The sequence below is a fragment of the Oncorhynchus clarkii genome, chromosome 7 (assembly GCF_045791955.1).
Source record: "Oncorhynchus clarkii lewisi isolate Uvic-CL-2024 chromosome 7, UVic_Ocla_1.0, whole genome shotgun sequence".
Taxonomy (NCBI): domain Eukaryota; kingdom Metazoa; phylum Chordata; class Actinopteri; order Salmoniformes; family Salmonidae; genus Oncorhynchus; species Oncorhynchus clarkii.
This window is the reverse complement of record NC_092153.1, coordinates 59,248,812-59,262,714: the sequence shown is the minus strand read 5'-3', so window position 1 is coordinate 59,262,714 and position 13,903 is coordinate 59,248,812. Positions and strand designations below refer to the sequence as shown.

The following is a 13,903-nucleotide window of genomic DNA, read 5'->3' as shown; positions in this document are numbered from 1 at the left end:
AGCTCAAACTCTTTGGGCAGAGACCTGTATAGCATGACAAAACTCTGCAGGCTATCTCTGCAGTAGATTGCATCTCCACTCCATGTTGTTGTTGGATGTTTTTTTCAGAATTTTTGGTGGCCTTCCTAAGCCAGGATTCAGACACGGCTAGGACATCAGGGTTGGCGGAGTGTGCTAAAGCAGTTGTTGATAAAAATACAAGTGTTATGCATGGAACTTTAAATAAACCTCTCCTTAATGCAACCTCTGTGTCAGATTTCAAAAAAGCTTTACCGAAAAGCACATCATGCAATAATCGGAGTACGGCGCTCAGACACAAAAACAAGCCATACAGATATCCGCCATGTTGTGAAGTCAACAGAAGTCAGAAATAGCATTATAAATATTCACTTACCCTTGATGATCTTCATCAGAATGCACTCCCAGAAATCCCAATTCCACAAATGTTTGATTTGTTCGATAAAGTCTATAATTTATGTCCAAATACCTCCTTTTTGTTCACGCGTTTAGTACACAATCCAAACTCACGAGGCGTGGGCAAGTCCAGACAAAGTCATATTACAGTTTGTAGAAACATGTCAAACGAAGTATAGAATCAATCTTTAGGATGTTTTTATCATAACTCTTCAATAATGTTTCAACCGGAGAATTCCTTTGTCTGTAGAAATGCAATGGAACGCAGCTAACTCTCTCGTGAGCGCATGTGATCAGCTCATGGCACTCTGCCAGACCCCTGACTCAATCAGCTCTCGTTCCCCCCTCCTTCACAGTAGAAGCCTCAAACAAGGTTCTAAAGACTGTGGACATCTAGTGGAAGTCTTAGGAAGTGCAATATGACCCCATAGACACTGTATATTCGATAGGCAATGACTTGAAACACTTCAAACCTCAGATTTCCCACTTCCTGGTTGGATGTTTTCCTCCAGGTTTTTGCCTGCCATATGAGTTCTGTTATACTCAGACATCATTCAAACAGTTTTAGAAACTTCAGTGTTTTCTATCCAAATCTACTAATAAAATGCACATCTTACCTTCTGGGCCTGAGTAGCAGTCAGTTTACTCTGGGCACCTTATTTATCCAAGCTACTCAATACTGTCCCCAGCCATAAGAAGTTAACGAGTTACTGTTTCGCAAATGAACTAAAAAAATATCAGGATATCTTGATATGCTATCCGTCATCCATCAATCATTTGCTTCTATTTCAGTCTCGTTCTAAACATCGTAATATTCTATAAATCTGCACAAACCCTAGTCTCCGTGATGAATCAGTATTTATTTACTAACTAAATAATCGCAAGGAATTACAAACACGCACACAAGATAGATTATACGTTGATTACTAACAATGCAATGAAAGTCCCTAGTGGACTAACCCGATATGACGTCTTGGTACACATTGAAAAGAGGTGGGGAAACAAAGAGCGGGAGAAGGAGAAACAAAGGAATTCAACTCGCACATACAGTTGAATAATATGCTCATCATAAATATGGATATTTAGCACCATAACAACCGCTCATTCAGATTTAGAAATGCAATGTACATATTTACGCTTGTATGTCTTTCTTGTCTCTCTCTGGTGAAATTTCCCTATCAGTCTATGACGAATAGTTTAACAGAATGTCTCTGGTTGTCCACCAGAAGTCACCATGTCCTTAGTTGTAGGTTTCGTTTTGTTCTGGAAGTGTCTGTTCGATTGTATACATCAGACGTACCACACGGTGGAGGAAGGGAAATGTTCTTCCTCTCTCGTCATCGTTAGACTGAATCCTTCAAAGGTACACATGCGGTGGTCCTCCGTTGAGTTTACTAGACTAAAGTACTTAAACAGCTGCAGACTGAATGTTCCGATGTAGTCTTTATCTTCTTAACTCGAGAATTTGAAGGTCTTACCATTTTCTGGTCTGGTAGTCTATTCAGGGTACAGCTAAGACCACTGTCCACACCGGCAGCAACCCAGCATGTTTTGAGATTCCAACCATTTCAATGTGTGGATGATCCTCACGTTCTCTGGTCTGATTAATTTTAGTTAGGAGTCCTTTTATAAACACTCTGGGGTAAAAAGGGGCGTTCCCTCCTTTTGGCATAATTTCTGTGCTCACGTGGGTGTGGTTACTGACAGGGTAAAACTTTACACAAAAAAACATCTAATTTAGAAGGCTTAAATCACGTTTCATCTTCCTACAAATAGTTTCATATTTAGTCATATAAGTTCCACAGAATTTAGATGTAAATCTGGTAACTGGGACGTATGCATTTGTAGAGTTACCATTATTTGGTTATACCCTCCTTAAAGATCCCCAAAACTGATTTGACATGATTATTGTTATGATTAAGTCCCTCCCGACCATTTCCCACATTATTTACGTTAGAAATATTGTTTCAATATCCAACTTTTTTATGTTAATGTTTTGTGCAGTCTCTTCACTCAAAGGATTCTTTCCCCTCTCCATATTGCAGTGCAGAGAGTTCCTGCAAGGTATTTACGACCATCTTAAAACTGGCCAACTGACTCCACTCCCCGCTCTCTCTGATCCTCACCCAGGAGGGGAAGTCATGACACCCTTCAAAGCTCGATTTTTAACTAAAGATCAACATTTTTCAAATAATGTACAACTATTTGGTGGAATGTGCTTCGTGGCTGCTTGAATGGCAAGTACAATTTTGTCTGGAAGACCACGTTAAATTGTTTGACTCTAGTGTTCCATTTGTACACAACAAAAAGGAAAGCAAGCCAAGCATCACACCATTCTTCTACCTAAATTCCTTTTTCCCTAACATGTCTCATTCACTCAATTGCGTTCTGACCTCTCCCCCCCCACACACGCACACAAGCTCCCATTAGGCCTACAGAAATAAATGCTATTAAACATATCTAACTGATGGGCTACAAAAGCTAGATTCTTAGGGCTGTTGCGGTGACAGTATTACCACCACACCAGCCAGTAAAGTTTCACGTGACTGAGTCACGGTAATCTCCTTTTTATGCACTCTGGACATACTTTGGTAGTACCGAACTTACAGCCATCAGGTCCAAATGACCTGGGCCCAGATTCACAAAACACTTCTTGCGCATATACTTTAGAAGCTGCTTAAGAAGAAAAAAATAGTTAGTTCGTAAGTGCAATTCCTCAACAATACCTTAAGATTTTAATGAGTTTCTTACGAATATCTTCTTAAGATGTTTGTTTCTAGGCAACCGATTTAGCTAGTTAACAATGGCAATCATGTTAGAACAGTAATCTCAGTTGGAAATGTGCTAAAACATGTTCTTAGGTTTAAAATAATCAATACTGAAACTTTCAGAAGTTTGAGGGAATTAAACATTTTCAATTGCTTTCAACTTTTCTCTCTCTCTGCCCTGAGTTTAAGACCAGGGTTTAGCTATCTTGGATTTTAAGAACATTTCCAATAACTTTATTTTTCAAGAATCTAATTTCTTAACTTTTTGCTTAAGGAGAAACATAAGAAATGGCACAAGAGAATTTTCAATAACTTTTTTGAGGAATAGCAACTTCTCTTAACTTTCTTAAGTCTATAGTTAAAGAAAAAATGGCAGTTAAGAAGACATTTCTTCTTAAGAAGGTTTTGTGAATCTTGCCCCTTGTTCTCAGGGCTCTCTTGTCCCTCAAACCACTCTGACATCAATGCAAATGCAATCGAAATGACATCAAACACACTAGCCCTATAGTACTTTTAAAACTTACTTCACTGTGATGGTCAATTTGAAGAAATAAGTTTGATAGCAGGTTGAAACAGTGTATAACATGGTTATTGTGGATGTTGTTTCAAAGCCTAACAATGAAATGGACAGCACTTTCTAAGGTGATGATTAATCCAAAACTTGCATATGCAAATCAGATCATATGCATAGGCTTATGAGCCCGCCCCCCCCAAAAAAACAAATGTAAATGATGATTATGCTGTTATGTGGTAGGCTGTGTATTGTATATTACGCATGGCAGAAAAACATCAAACACAACTGATTTAACTCTCCTGCTGTGTTCTGGTCGAATTGGACTGATTTACAAGTCTTCGCTCTGAAAAATGTAGTTCATTTCATCTGATTGTCATAAGGTTTCATGACTTTGTCCACACAGGCCATTTGAACACACAAAATACATTTTGATATTTTATTTAACTTTTGTACACCTGTGGTGTTCCCGGTCAAAAATGGCCGGTCAATAGAAATGAATGGGTGAGACTACAATTAGTGTATAAAATTGAGTTCAGGCACATGCCCATTCATCAGATGTACACACTTCCTCTCCCAGACCCCCACATGCATGTGTGTTTGACCACACACACACCTCACTCCCCTTCTTGGCTTCCATGGCAACCCCCATGGGAACCTTTCCCCAATAGAATCTTTCCCCCATAGGAACCACACCTGTTGGGATTCTCACAAACAATCATAACATCAATAATATATAGAACTTTTCTCGCAGCTCTGGTATATAAAGCTTTTTTGAGGCCTCGCTCACAATTTATTCTGTGGCAGCACAATGACCAAACGATATACTGTATGTGATGCTCTTGATCATATCTTTGATCATGACACTGGTGAGGAGGAGATAGTCCTTGTTAAACTTTGACACAAAGTAGTCTGTGATAAATAGCACAATATGTTTCATCTTGAGTATTTGTTATAGTCAAATAATCCATACATTATGCTTTTTTTAAACTCAAAAATGAGTTGTATGAGCTCAGGTCAATGAGGCCTACAGGTCATAAATAGCAAATAGAAGTTCAAAACTTGTAATGTTCATACAAACTTAGGTTGATAAAAAGATCAAACACATTAGGTGATAATGAATTTATAATCCGCTATAATGGGGCGGTCATTTTGGACCGGGAACACAGAATTAATTAACATGAAACAAACACAACAGGAGGGTTAAGATGTCTTTGGTACATAATTGGTGTAGCCTATACTCCACAATTAAACAAATTCAAGTAATGGCAATTTAATGTGGACTGTGTTATAATGCTTACTGAATGGACTTGTTACCTTATGCTACACTCCAGCATTTCTAGCCATGATCTGGGAGAGAACGTATATCCCTAGATGATGCTGTTGGTTCATTGATTGTACAGGGCGGCTTACAGTTAGTCTAAAATTAGTGAATTTGATTTTGAATAGGGCATTTCTGGTAGATTTTGATAAATAATTGGGTGACAATACAGTTAGCTATACAGAATATCTCACCACCATGCGTTTCCATCTCATCCTCTCTCTCTCCTTTATTCCATTCTCGAGCATGCAAACAGGGTGTCAACAGTTACTATCGACATGTTACTAAACGTATTACTATCGATGTTCCTGAACATATTTCACTTCGGTTCTCAAATTTACTACTGGGTAACTGCAGGAACAAGGTTGGAGAGCACATGGCAGAATATCACCTGTTGGGGGCAGTGAGAGCATGCTCATCAAACAGGAATATCACCTGTTGAGACAGTGAGAGCATACTCCTCAAACAGGAATATCACCTGTTGAGACAGTGAGAGCATACTCCTCAAACAGGAATATCACCTGTTGAGACAGTGAGAGCATACTCCTCAAACAGGAATATCACCTGTTGGGGCAGTGAGAGCATGCTCATCAAACAGGAATATCACCTGTTGAGACAGTGAGAGCATGCTCCTCAAACAGTGGTTGATGCGTGGAGTGAAATAAGTGTTGTATTCATTTCTCAGCTGCTACAAAACAGAGAAAGCGCACGGCCTCCACTTGCTATTCGAGTGCATACAGGTGATTTGTCTTTTTTCCCTGCCACTGTTCACGCCCGTTTGATAATGGGCCGTTCTTAACCTAAACTAATTTCAAAATATGATCAATTGATGAGAGAACAGCTGTCCACCCTGAGGCAAGAAACAGAGTGCAAGCTTTTTTTTTGTGCCACTTTTTCAAATCATCAGTAACGTGTAGTCATACGATGTAGCCCCTATGTTTTGATTTCTAAGACATTCTAAGGTTTGTATCCTTCACAACTAAAGTTGCCAAATAACTCTTAATGTAGCGTATAGGACCTGTTTTAAATGATCACTTTATTACGCTCAACATTTCCATTTCATATGTGCAGTCACTGTAATGGGAAAAATATCCTTTCTATTTTATTCAGCTTAGTTCAATTTTATTGTTCTTACTATAAAATCATCTAAAATAAAATAATGGCACAGGACTTAAAATAATTGGATCGCTGTAGAATGCTGTGGTAGCCATGCTGGTTAAGTGTGCTTTGAATTCTAAATAAATCACAGACAGTGTCACCAGCAAAGCACCATCACACCTCCACCTTCATGCTTCACGGTGGGAACCACACATGTGGAGATCATCCATTCACCTACTCTGCATCTCACAAAGACACGGTGGTTAGAACCAAAAATCTCAAATTTGGACTCATCAGAACAAAGAACAGATTTCCACCACTTCATTGCTCGTGTTTTTTGGCCCAAGCAAGTGTCGTCTTCTTATTGGTGTCCTTTAGTAGGGGTTTCTTTGCAGCAATTCGACCATGAAGGCCTGATTCACGCAGTCTCCTCTGAATAGTTGATGTTGAGATGTCTGTTACTTGAACTCTGTGAAGCTTTTACTTGGGCTTCAATCTGAGGTGCAGTTAACTCTAATGAACTTATCCTCTGCAGCAAAGGTAACTCTGGGTCTTCCTTTCTGGCCGCAGGTCCTCATGAAAGCCAGTTTCATCATAGTGCTTGATGATATTTGCAACTGCACTTGAAGAAACTTTTTTCTTGAAATGTTCCACATTGACTGACCTTCATGTCTTAAGGTAATGGTGGACTGTTGTTTCTCTTTGCTTATTTGAGCTGTTCTTGTCATAATATGGACTTGGTATTTTACCATAGAGGGCTATCTTCTGTATACCAACCCTACCTTGTCACAACACAACTGATTGGCTCAAATGCATTAAGAAGGAAAGAAATTCCACAAATGAACTTTTAACAAGGCACACCTGTTAATTGAAATGCATTCCAGGTGACTACCTCATGACACTGTTTGAGAGAATACCGAGTGTGCAAAGCTGTCATCAAGGCAAAGGGTGGCTACTTTGAAGAATCTCAAATATAAAATATATTTTTATTGAACACTTTGGTTACTACATGATTCCATATGTTATTTCATAGTTCTGATGTCTTCACTATTATTCTACAATGTAGAAAATAGTAAAAATAAAGAAAAACCATTGAATGAGTAGGTGTGTCAACTTTTGACTGGTACTGTATATTTTCAGATGGAAAAATGCTTTCACTGTAAACTTGAACGACTAAAACCAGATATAAAGTATGTAGAATAGATAGTAGATAATGTTATAATCTTGGAACTAACAATCACCAAAATAAAAGCTAGATGGACATTATTAGCCATAGCAAAATGCATAGAATTGCAGGAAATTGGCTTTAAAACTGCAACATTTTCTCTCGCCTCCATGGCTAAATGTCAAGAATTGCGGAACATTTGCAAAAAATTTCTCTAAAATTCAGATGGGCTGACCTGGCCCATTGCCATGCCCCCTGCCACGCTTACCACCTAAGTCCATTTTTTAAATCCAGATATTTTGATGGGCAACCTAATCCAGTGATTGTCATGCATTGTTTTTTCAATAGGGATGAATTTGCCTGCATCTTTACTGTATGTGCATTAAAATCATATTCTAATTTTGTTGGGACTAATTCACCACCTGAGTAAATGGAAACTCAACATATCTGGATCGCTAACTCTAAATATTATATCCCCTGCTAGTAACATGTATTAATCTAACAGTAAATGTAATGTCCAAAAAAACATTGCAGTTGTAGCCTACCGCTCAATGAGGCCTATGCTATCACAATGGCCAATGCACATAATCATTTTGCGCGGATCTTATCTCAAATCCACCTCATCCACCTCTAATATCCTTTGAGGACTAGTCAAGGACCATATCACCTCCACCCTACCTGACACCCTAGACCCACTCCAATTTGCTTACCGCCCAGATAGGTCAACAGACGACGCAATCTCAACCACACTGCACACTGCCCTAACCCATCTGGACAAGAGGAATACTTTTGTGAGAATGCTGTTCATCGACTACAGCTCAGCATTTAACACCATAGTACCCTCCAAACTCTTCATCAAGCTCGAGACCCTGGGTCTCGACCCCGCCCTGTGCAACTGGGTACTGGACTTCCTGACGGGCCGACCCCAGGTGGTGAGGGTAGGTAACATCTCCACCCCGCTGATCCTCAACACTGGGGCCCCACAAGGGTACGTTCTGAGCCCTCTCCTGTACTCCCTGTTCACCCACGGTGGCCACGCACGCCTCCAACTCAATCATCAAGTTTGCGGACGACACTACAGTGGTAGGCTTCATTACCAACAACGACGAGACGGCCTACAGGGAGGAGGTGAGGGCCCTCGGAGTGTGGTGTCAGGAAAATAACCTCCATCTCCTTTGTTTTGTTGACGTTGAGTGTTTGTGGACTTCAGGAAACAGCAGAGGGAGCACCCCCCTATCCACATTGATGGGACAGTAGACATCACGGAGAAACTGGTCCACCCACACAGACAGCGTCGTGAAGAAGGAGCAGCAGCGCCTCTTCAACCTCAGGAGGCTGAAGAAATTCGGCTTGTCACCAAAAGCACTCACAAACTTCTACAGATGCACAATCGAGAGCATCCTGTCGGGCTGTATCACCGCCTGGTACGGCAACTGCTCCGCCCACAACCGTAAGGCTCTCCAGAGGGTAGTGAGTTCTGCACAATGCATTACCGGGGGCAAACTACCTGCCCTCCAGGACACCTACACCACCCGATGTCACAGGAAGGCCATAAAGATCATGAAGGACAACAACCACCCGAGCCACTGCCTGTTCACCCCGCTATCATCCAGAAGGCGAGGTCAGTACAGGTGCATCAAAGCAGGGACCGAGACTGAAAAACAGCTTCTAGCTTCTAAGGCCATCATACTGTTAAACAGCCACCACTAACATTGAGTGGCTGCTGCCAAAACACTGACTCAACTCCAGCCACTTTAATAATGGAAATTGATGTAAGATATATCACTAGCCACTTTAAACAATGCTACTTAATATAATGTTTATATACCCTACATTACTCATCTCAGAGTACAGTATATACATTTATCATCTACTGCATCTTTATGTAATACATGTATCACTAGCCACTTTAAACTATGCCACTTTGTTTACATACCTTACATTACTCATCTCATATGTATATACTGTACTCTATACCATCTACTGCATCTTGCCATCTTGATGTAATACATGTATCACTAGCCACTTTAAACAATGCCACTTTTATATGTTTACATACCATACATTACTCATCTCATATGTATATACTGTACTCTACCATCTACTGCATCTTGCCTATGCCGTTCTGTACCATCACTCATTCATATATCTTTATGTACATATTCTTTATCCCTTTACACTTGTGTGTATAAGGTAGTAGTTTTGGAATTGTTAGGTTAGATTACTCGTTGGTTATTACTGCATTGTCGGAACTAGAAGCACAAGCATTTCGCTACTCTCGCATTAACATCTTGTGTATGTGACAAATACATTTGATTTGGTTGTAAAATCGTTGCTATTGAGCACATGTATACAGTGCATTCGTAAGTTATTCAGACCCCTTTGACTTTTTCCACATTTTGTTACATTATAGTCTTATTTTAAAATTGACTGAATAGATGTTTTCCCCTCATCAATCTACACACACTACCCCATAATGACAAAGCAACATTTTGAAATTTTTGCAAATGTATAAAATATTCTAAATTATCACATTTACATACAGTTGAAGTCGGAAGTTTACAAACAGTTAGGTTGGAGTCTGACAGGCTAATTGACATCATTTGAGTGAATTGGAGGTGTACCTGTGGATGTTTTTCAAGGCCTACCTTTAAACTCAGTCCCTCTTTGCTTGACATGGGAATATCAAAAGAAATCAGCAAAGACCTCAGAAAAAAAATTGTGGACCACCACAAGTCTGGTTCATCCTTGGGAGCAATATCCAAATGCCTGATGGTGCCACGTTCATCTGTACAACTATATTACGCAAGTATAAACACCATGGGACCACACAGCCGTCATACTACTCAGGAAGGGGATGCGTTCTATCTCCTAGAGGTGAACGTACTTTGGTGCAAAAAGTGCAAATCAATCCCAGAACAACAGCAAAGGACCTTGTGAAGATGCTGGAGGAAACGGGTGCAAAAGTATCTATATCCACAGTAAAACAAGTCCTATATCGACATAACCTGAATGGCGGCTCATTAAGGAAGAATCCACTGCTCCAAAACCGCCATTAAAAAAAGCCAGACTACGGTTTGCAACTTCACATGGGGTCAAATATGGTACCTTTTGGAGAAATGTCCTCTGGTCTGATGAAACAAAAATGAAACCGTTTGGCCATAATGACCATCGTTATGTTTGGAGGAAAAAGGGGGAGGCTTGCAAGCTGAAGAACACCATCCCAACCGTGAAGCACAGGGGTGGCAGCATCATGTAGTGGGGGTGCTTTGCTGCAGGAGGGACTCGTGCACTTCACAAAATAGATGGCATCACGAGGTAGGAAAATGATGTGGATGTATTGAAGCAACATCTCAAGACATCAGTCAGGAAGTTAAAGCTTGGGTCTTCCAAAGTAACAATGACCCCAAGCATACTTCCAAAGTTGTGGCAAAATGGCTTAAGGACAACAAAGTCAGGGTATTGGCGTGGCCATCACAAAGCCCTGAACTCAATCCCATAGAAAATTTGTAAGCAGAACTGAAAAGCGTGTGCAAGTAAGGAGGCCTACAAACCTGACTCAGTTACCCCAGCTCTGTCAGGAGGAATGGGCCAACATTCACCCAACTTATTGTGGGACGCTTGTGGAAGGCTACCTGAAACGTTTGACCCACAATTTAAAGGCAATGCTACCAAATACTGAGTGCATGTAAACTTCTGACCTACGGGGAATGTGATGAAAGAAATAAAAGCTGAAATGAATCATTCTTTCTGCTATTATTCTGACATTTCACATTCTTAAAATAAAGTGGTGATCCTAACTGACCTAAGACAGGGTATCTTTACAAGGATTAAATGTCAGGAATTGTGAAACTGAGTTTAAATGTATTTGGTTAAGGTGTATGTAAACTTCTGACTTCAACTGTTTGTGAACGTCAGACCCTTTACTCAGTACTTTGTTAGAGTCTTGGGTAGGGCATTACAAGCTTGGCACACCTGTATTTGGGTAGTTTGTCTCATTCTTTTCTGCAGATCCTCTCGAGGTTGGATGGGAGCGTCGCTACTTTCCGAATGCACTGTACATACAGAAAGCTGTGTTTTGCCAGCAATTGGATTTTAAAATGCTATACAATCAGAACACCTTTATTCTCCCGGATAATGTTTTTCACCGGGAAAGAGGGGAGTGGCTCGCTAGACACAACAGTAGGCCCCAGCAAAACCGCTATCCTCGAGGGGCAGGCACACACTTTCATGAGGCCTCTTAAAAAATAAGACGTTTTGAGTGAAGTGACCCTGTAGATGCCGCTCACATTGATGCGACCAATTAGAAATGTAACTCGCACAGCTAAGTAAAAGGGTCACAAAATGCTCGCAGCCTGGAGCCCTGCTATGCTTTCATTAACATTGTAACATCATGATTCGTCAAGTTGTAGCATTTGATTTTGTGCTATAGGCGGTCGTTTTAGTACTTGATTTTTTAAAATTTATTTCAATACAAATATTTTTGGTGGGGTTGGCCGGTAGGGGTCGATAACATCCTATATCACAAAGTTTTATGGGTACATAATCACAATAGGACAAAGGTTGACATCGCCCAACTCGAGAGAGTGTGTGTGTGTTCGTCACTGCCTCCTCCCTGTACCAATAACAAAGAGCTCATTGGCGCTCTCTTCTAATTACAGGCACATTCATTTAGTCTATGAACAGTTTTCAGGCACAAAGGGAAGATATTTGTTTAATTAACTTCAATGTTCTATACTTTGGCAGATTTATCTTTCAAGTGCTGCCTCTTTCAACCTTTTGAAAAGTGTAGCTAAAGGTTTTCCGAAGAATTACAATGTTCGTATTGGATGCTGTTTTAAATGTAGTTGACAAAAGGTCTGGGATTTAAATCAAACCAACATTGCAGTTCAAGAAAAAGTTAAGAAAATTAAATAAAGTACATTTTGGATTTGTATTTTACTACAAGAAAATAACATAACAATAACAAGGTTATATACAGGGGGTACCGGTACCGAGTCAATGTGCGGGGGTGAAGGTTAGTCAAGGTAATTTGTAAAGTGACTATGCATAGATAATAAACAGTGAGTAGCAGCAGTGTAAAAACGAAGGGGTGGGTGTCAATGTAAATTGTCCGGGTGGCCACTTGATTAATTGTTCAGCAGTCCTATGGCTTGGGGGTAGAAGCTGTTAAGGAGCCTTTTGATCCTATACTTGGCGCTCCAGTACAAAGTGCCATGCGGTAGCAGAGAGAACAGTCTGACACCGCCTAGTATATAGGTCCTGGATTTCAGGAAGCTTGGCCCCAGTGATGTACTGGGCCGCCCACACGCACTACCCTCTGTAGCGACTTAAGGTCAGATGGCGAGCAGTTGCCATACCAGGCACTGTTGCAACCGGTCAGGATGCTCTCGATGGTGCAGCTGTAGAACTTTTTGAGGATCTGGGGACCCGTGCCAAATCTTTTCTGTCTCCTGAGGGGGAAAAGGTGTTGTCGTGCCCTCTTCACGACTGTCTTGGTGTGTTTGGACCATGATAGTTTGTTGGTGGGCAGTCATTACCTGTTATGTGGCCTGCTGTTTTATCTACTCCCATAATCCACTATTGGCATTTTGATGATCTATCTATCAATGAGGTTAGGTGGAGCAGGCAATGTTGTTCTTTGTATGGAGAGGGATTTCTACTTTTGAATAGGGATGAGACTTTGCTAAATCTGACAGCTACCAAGTAATGTTGGGCTCAGTATCACTAAAATTGATATTGTAACCCTTACTTTTTACACAGCAATACTGCTTCTGCTTTGGCTTTAATGGGGTACATGATAAAACTAACATAATTAGAAAAAAGCTTTACATGTGTGTGTCAATACTTAGCCTTACTGTCAGCCTCTATTAAACTATTGCATTAGCCTAGGCCTAAATGTTGGAATTCTTCAAAGAAATGTAAGATACCGCCCATTAAAATAACACGTTAGCAAGCAGTTATTTAACCACCATGACACAGTCCTGTCTAAAGGATGTAAACAACTTGACCTTCTTTGGTACTATAAAGGCTATGTTTCAACACTTCCCTACTTCAATTTATTCAGTCTTTGATTTGGTCTGTGCATTGTCTGTACGGCCAGTCTACTGCTGCTTATTGTTAATGTATGCTTTCCCCTGCTTCTGAAAGGTGTATAAATGTGTCCTTGACCCTGCTGGTTATCTCACACACTGTAGTCTCTGGATTGAAGCCAAATAGGGGTGCTTATAACCTGGACAGTGTGTGGTGAAATGGACATTCATTCTTTTGCATATCCCACTCCTCCTGATCCCATGCCAGAGAGTGGGGTCAGCCATTATTGACTGCGACCTGGGAGCAATTAGGGTTAAGTGTCTTGCTCACGGCAAGATTGCAAACTTTATTTTATCTCGTTGGCTTGGCGATTTGAACTAGTTACTGGCCCAAGGCTCTAACCCTATTATATTTAACTAAGGGGTAAGGTACTGTGCGCAGTCCTGGTGGGGGATTTGTGGCTTTTTCTGCTCCGCATAGTGTGTGCCGTGAGGGTGCTGGCTGTGCTGTGAGGGTGCTGGCTGCCCTGTGTGCAGGAGTGTGTTGTGACCTGCTCTAATGCCCAGAGCGAAGACATAAAATGGTTTCAATAT

General features: G+C 40.7%; 1 protein-coding gene across 2 annotated transcripts in view; it reads left to right on the top strand.

Moving 5' to 3' along the window:
• Nucleotides 1-13,903, top strand: part of LOC139413566 (E3 ubiquitin-protein ligase RAD18-like) — a 100,132-nt gene that overhangs the window by 10,621 nt on the left and 75,608 nt on the right. The gene's annotated exons all lie outside the window — the stretch shown is intronic.